Source organism: Vespula vulgaris, chromosome 7 (assembly GCF_905475345.1).
Source record: "Vespula vulgaris chromosome 7, iyVesVulg1.1, whole genome shotgun sequence".
NCBI lineage: Eukaryota > Metazoa > Arthropoda > Insecta > Hymenoptera > Vespidae > Vespula > Vespula vulgaris.
This window is the reverse complement of record NC_066592.1, coordinates 9019037-9026624: the sequence shown is the minus strand read 5'-3', so window position 1 is coordinate 9026624 and position 7588 is coordinate 9019037. Positions and strand designations below refer to the sequence as shown.

The following is a 7588-nucleotide window of genomic DNA, read 5'->3' as shown; positions in this document are numbered from 1 at the left end:
GTTGATACATTTGTGAAGAGCTTTGTTATCTACGGCCAGTTGAAACGCATTTTAACTATTAACCGAAGTATCGAAATCATTTATCAAAACTCGTAACTTTAACGACAAACGAATAAAAGATTGTATTAGAGTTTATTTCAATATCTTCCAATGTACCTTCCAATATAATAATGTAAAGTTTATTAACGAGAAGTAGAATCATATATCTAATTAAAAATAAACAACTAATAGATTTCGTTCCATTACAAAAATATATATACATACATTTATGCATACACATTAAAAGTATTGCTAATAAAAAATCAATGGAATTATAGAAAACATTTCATTGTAAATTGATGCCGAAAATAACAAATACCCTTCAATAATGTGTAATTTTTTTCTTTTTCTATCAAGCATTAATTCCTTTTTTAATCAATATAAGCATTTTTAGTTCATAATGAATTCTATCAATAACAATATCAGATATTTAATTTTGGCTCATTGCAGAACAAAGGTTGCTCGTTACTGTCTATACAATATAATAAAATCTCAAGCAATACCCAAGAGAAAGACTACTATATACTTTGTGTATGAGTGTGAGGGTGTGTATATTGTGTCTAGTTATGTACATATGTACATATATACATATCTATCTATTTACAAACGTATGTTTATATGGGATCTTCCAACATTCCACCTCCGTGGTTGCGGAAAGACTGATATCATACGATATTCGACCAAAAGTAAATAAGATAAGGTGTATTTAGATACATCAGCTTATAAAGAAACATATAAACATTGTAATAAGATTTGCTTTGTATACGCCCGCTAGTAAATGCTATAAACATTCTCTTTTTCTTTCAGGGTAATAATATTATATATATATATATATATATATATATATATATATATATTAAAATTTTTATTATTTAATTAGTTAAATAATCAAAATCAAAAAATAAAAGAAAGCAACAGGAATAGAAAAATACGAGACCTCATCGAAAACTCCGTTTGTTAGGACAGATGTCCTTCCTCGTAAACAATGAACTTTCATCTCTCTCTCTCTCTCTTCCTCGCTCTATTTTGCTATTTTTTTCTTAATTTTTCTGTATGCACGTGTACGCGTACGTACGTAATACGTATATGCATTTTAACGAATGTAATATCGTTTGGTATCGATATATTTTATATATAGAAAGATCGTCGAGGATCGAACGTGATACGTGTACCTGATCGTGACACCCTTATTTCAATATTGTAAATTTAATTTGTCAACGAGGTATAAATTCGATATTCATTTAAATATATATACATTCATATGTGTATGAATAATGCATATTAATCATAATACGCATTAAATGACGTTTAATTGAAATCCCACATTAAAATTTACATTGTACTAGCTACATATACCACATAAGAACAAGAAAGCAAAATTGAATATACCAAGATACTTTGTTCTTCTTCTTCTTTTTCATATTATTGTTGTTATTATTATTGTTATTATTATTCTTATTGTCTTTATAAATCAATCATAATTGAAGATATTGGGAAATAAACATGAAATTTCTTTCTTAATCTTCTTAACTGTTTTTTTTCTTCTTCTTCTCTTTTATATGAATAATAAGAAGTATAAGGTATCATAATAGGATACCTATGTAATCGTCTTTCATTTGAATAGGTCTTTGATATAATTGTACTTTGGACGGCTAATGCTTCCTTATCGAATGCCTTTTTGTCAAGAGCTAACAAAGTTTCTTTTCAATTTAATCTCGATATCGTTCTTTGTTTCATTCAAATTCTCGATTCGTTTACCCTTTCTTTCTCTCTCTCTTTCTCTCTCCCTCTCTCTCTCTCTCTCTCTCTCTGTATATATATATACATATTATATATAATATATAATACATATACATATCTGTATATATCTGAATCTGTATCAGAAATGAGTAACTCAGGGTTTATAAAAAAACATTATCATATACGTATTCATGTACGTATCAATGCAATTACAACTTACATTTTGCATCGAAAAATGACAATAGTCGACTCTAATTAGTGAATTTCTTAATCACTGATATTACATCTTACGTTGATACATTAGTGAAGAGCTTTGTTATCTACGGCCAGTTGAAAGGCATTTTAACTATTAACCGAAGTACTGAAATCTTTTATCAAAAGTCTTAACGTTAACGACAAACGAATAAAACATTGTATTAGAGTTTAATTCGATATCTTCCATTGTATCTTCCAATATAATAATGTAAAGTTTATTAACCAGAAGTAGAATCATATATCTAATTAAAAATAAACAACTAATAGATTTCGTTCCATTACAAAAATATATATACATACACTTATGCGTACACATTAAAAGTATTGCTAATAGAAAATCAATGGAATTATAGAAAACATTTCATTGTAAATTGATGCCGAAAATAACAAATACCCTTCAATAATGTAAAATTTTTTCTTTTTCTATCAAGTTTTAATTTCTTTTCTAATCAATTTAAACATTTTTAGTTCATAATGAATTGTATCAATAACAATATCAGACATGTAATTTTGGCTCCTTGCAGCACAAAGGTTGCTCGTTACTGTCTATACAATATAATAAAATCTCAAGTAATATCCAAGAGAAAGACTACTATATACTTTGTGTATGTGTGTGTGGGTGTGTATATTATGTATCTAGTTGTGTACATATGTACATATATACATATGTATCTATTTACAAACGTATGTTTATATGGGATCTTCCAACATTCCACCTCGGTGGTTGCAGAAAGACTGATATCATACGATATTCGACCAAAAGTAAATAAGATAAGGTGTATTTAGATACATCAGCTTATAAAGAAACATATAAACATTGTAATAAGATTTGCTTTGTATACGCCCGCTAGTAAATGCTATAAACATTCTCTTTTTCTTTCAGGGTAATAATATTATATATATATATATATATATATATATATATATTAAAATTTTTATAATTTAATTAGTTAAATAATCAAAATCAAAAAATAAAAGAAAGCAACAGGAATAGAAAAATACGAGACCTCATCGAAAACTCCGTTTGTTAGGACAGATGTCCTTCCTCGTAAACAATGAACTTTCATCTCTCTCTCTCTCTCTCTTCCTCGCTCTATTTTGCTATTTTTTTCTCAATTTTTCTGTATGCACGTGTACGCGTATGTACGTCATACGTATATGCCTTTTAACAAATGTAATATCGTTTGGTATCGATATATTTTATATATTGAAAGATCGTCGACGATCGAACGTGATGCGTGTACCTGATCGTGACACCCTTATTTCAATATTGTAAATTTAATTTGTCAACGAAGTATAAATTCTATATTCATTTAAATACACATACATTGATATGTGTATGAATAATGCATATTAATCATAATACGCATTAAATGACATGTTTAAATAAAATCCCACATTAAAATTTACATTGTACTAGCTACATATACCACATAAGAACAAGAAAGCAAAATTGAATATACCAAGATACTTTGTTCTTCTTCTTCTTCTTCATATTATTGTTGTTATTATTATTGTTATTATTATTCTTATTGTCTTTATAAATCAATCATAATTGAAGATATTGGGAAATAAACATGAAATTTCTTTCTTAATCTTCTTAACTGTTTTTTTTCTTCTTCTTTTCTTTTATATGAATAATAAGAAGTATAAGGTATCATAATAGGATACCTATGTAATCGTCTTTCCTTTGAATAGGTCTTTGATATAATTGTACTTTGGATGGCTGTTGTTTCCCTTATAGAGTGCCTTTTTGTCAAGAAGCTAACAAAGTTTCTTTTCAATTTAATCTCGATATCGTTCTTTGTTTCATTCAAATTCTCGATTCGTTTACCCTTTCTTTCTCTCTCTCTCTCTCTCCCTCTCTCTCTCTCTCTCTCTCTCTGTATATATATATACATATTATATATAATATATAATATATATATATATCTGTATATATCTCAATCTGTATCAGAAATGAGTAACTCAGGGTATTATAAAAAAACATATCATATACGTATTCATATATAAAAAAAACATTATCATATACGTATTCATCTGCGTATCAATGCAAATACGACTTACATCTTGCATCGAAGAATGACAATAGTCGACTATAATTAGTGAATTTCTTAATCAGTGGTATTACATCTTACGTTGATACATTTGTGAAGAGCTTTGTTATCTACGGCCAGTTGAAACGCATTTTAACTATTAACCGAAGTATCGAAATCATTTATCAAAACTCGTAACTTTAACGACAAACGAATAAAAGATTGTATTAGAGTTTATTTCAATATCTTCCAATGTACCTTCCAATATAATAATGTAAAGTTTATTAACGAGAAGTAGAATCATATATCTAATTAAAAATAAACAACTAATAGATTTCGTTCCATTACAAAAATATATATACATACATTTATGCATACACATTAAAAGTATTGCTAATAAAAAATCAATGGAATTATAGAAAACATTTCATTGTAAATTGATGCCGAAAATAACAAATACCCTTCAATAATGTGTAATTTTTTCTTTTTCTATCAAGCATTAATTCCTTTTTTAATCAATATAAGCATTTTTAGTTCATAATGAATTCTATCAATAACAATATCAGATATTTAATTTTGGCTCATTGCAGAACAAAGGTTGCTCGTTACTGTCTATACAATATAATAAAATCTCAAGCAATACCCAAGAGAAAGACTACTATATACTTTGTGTATGAGTGTGAGGGTGTGTATATTGTGTCTAGTTATGTACATATGTACATATATACATATCTATCTATTTACAAACGTATGTTCATACGGGATCTTTCAAGTTTCCAACTCAGTGGTTGCCGAAAGACTGATCTCATACGATATTCGACCAAAATTAAATAAGATAAGGTGTATTTAGATACTTCAGCTTATATAGAAACATATAAACATTGTAATAAGATTTGCTTTGTATACGTCCGCTAGTAAATGCTATAAACATTCTCTTTTTCTTTCAGGGTAATAATATTATATATATATATATATATATATATATATATATATATATATATAAAAATTTTTATAATTTAATTAGTTAAATAATCAAAATCAAAAAATAAAAGAAAGCAACAGGAATAGAAAAATACGAGACCTCATCGAAAACTCTGTTTGTTAGGACAGACGTCCTTCCTCGTAAACAATGAACTTTCATCACTCTCTCTCTCTCTTCCTCGCTCTATTTTGCTATTTTTTTCTCAATTTTTCTGTATGCACGTGTACGCGTATGTACGTAATACGTATATGCCTTTTAACAAATGTAATATCGTTTGGTATCGATATATTTTATATATTGAAAGATCGTCGACGATCGAACGTGATGCGTGTACCTGATCGTGACACCCTTATTTCAATATTGTAAATTTAATTTGTCAACGAGGTATAAATTCTATATTCATTTAAATACACATACATTGATATGTGTATGAATAATGCATATTAATCATAATACGCATTAAATGACACGTTTAAATAAAATCCCACATTAAAATTTACATTGTACTAGCTACATATACCACATAAGAACAAGAAAGCAAAATTGAATATACCAAGATACTTTGTTCTTCTTCTTCTTCTTCATATTATTGTTGTTATTATTATTGTTATTATTATTCTTATTGTCTTTATAAATCAATCATAATTGAAGATATTGGGAAATAAACATGAAATTTCTTTCTTAATCTTCTTAACTGTTTTTTTTCTTCTTCTTTTCTTTTATATGAATAATAAGAAGTAAAAGGTATCATAATAGGATACCTATGTAATCGTCTTTCATTTGAATAGGTCTTTGATATAATTGTACTTTGGACGGCTAATGCTTCCTTATCGAATGCCTTTTTGTCAAGAGCTAACAAAGTTTCTTTTCAATTTAATCTCGATATCGTTCTTTGTTTCATTCAAATTCTCGATTCGTTTACCCTTTCTTTCTCTCTCTCTCTCTCTCTCTCTCTCTCTCTGTATATATATATACATATTATATATAATATATAATACATATATATATCTGTATATATCTGAATCTGTATCAGAAATGAGTAACTCAGGGTTTATAAAAAAACATTATCATATACGTATTCATATATAAAAAAAACATTATCATATACGTATTCATCTGCGTATCAATGCAAATACGACTTACATCTTGCATCGAAGAATGACAATAGTCGACTATAATTAGTGAATTTCTTAATCAGTGGTATTACATCTTACGTTGATACATTAGTGAAGAGCTTTGTTATCTACGGCCAGTTGAAGGGCATTTTAACTATTAACTGAAGTACTGAAATCTTTTATCAAAAGTCTTAACGTTAACGACAAACGAATAAAACATTGTATTAGAGTTTAATTCGATATATTCCATTGTATCTTCCAATATAATAATGTAAAGTTTATTAACCAGAAGTAGAATCATATATCTAATTAAAAATAAACAACTAATAGATTTCGTTCCATTACAAAAATATATATACATACACTTATGCGTACACATTAAAAGTATTGCTAATAGAAAATCAATGGAATTATAGAAAACATTTCATTGTAAATGTATGCCGAAAATAACAAATACCCTTCAATAATGTAAAATTTTTTCTTTTTCTATCAAGTTTTAATTTCTTTTCTAATCAATTTAAACATTTTTAGTTCATAATGAATTGTATCAATAACAATATCAGACATGTAATTTTGGCTCATTGCAGAACAAAGGTTGCTCGTTACTGTCTATACAATATAATAAAATCTCAAGTAATACCCAAGAGAAAGACTACTATATACTTTGTGTATGTGTGTGTGGGTGTGTATATTATGTATCTAGTTATGTACATATGTACATATATACATATCTATCTATTTACAAACGTATGTTTAAAGGGGATCTTTCAAGTTTCCAACTCTGTGGTTGTGGAAAGACTGATATCATAGGATATTGGACCAAAAGTAAATAAGATAAGGTGTATTTAGATACATCAGCTGATAAAGAAACATATAAACATTGTAATAAGATTTGCTTTGTATACGCCCGCTAGTAAATGCTATAAACATTCTCTTTTTCTTTCAGGGTAATAATATTATATATATATATATATATATATATATATATTAAAATTTTTATAATTTAATTAGTTAAATAATCAAAATCAAAAAATAAAAGAAAGCAACAGGAATAGAAAAATACGAGACCTCATCGAAAACTCCGTTTGTTAGGACAGACGTCCTTCCTCGTAAACAATGAACTTTCATCTCTCTCTCTCTCTCTTCCTCGCTCTATTTTGCTATTTTTTTCTCAATTTTTCTGTATGCACGTGTACGCGTATGTACGTAATACGTATATGCCTTTTAACAAATGTAATATCGTTTGGTATCGATATATTTTATATATTGAAAGATCGTCGACGATCGAACGTGATGCGTGTACCTGATCGTGACACCCTTATTTCAATATTGTAAATTTAATTTGTCAACGAGGTATAAATTCTATATTCATTTAAATACACATACATTGATATGTGTATGAATAATGCATATTAATCATA

General features: G+C 27.3%; 1 long non-coding RNA gene across 1 annotated transcript in view; it reads right to left on the bottom strand.

Annotated features, from left to right (window-relative positions):
• Positions 1-1904: 1904 nt before the first annotated feature.
• Positions 1905-7588, bottom strand: part of LOC127065331 (uncharacterized) — a 33796-nt gene continuing 28112 nt past the window's right edge. The window contains exon 5 of the long non-coding RNA XR_007782001.1: positions 1905-2750. This is a non-coding gene — a long non-coding RNA (uncharacterized LOC127065331). The remainder of the gene's footprint in view (positions 2751-7588) is intronic.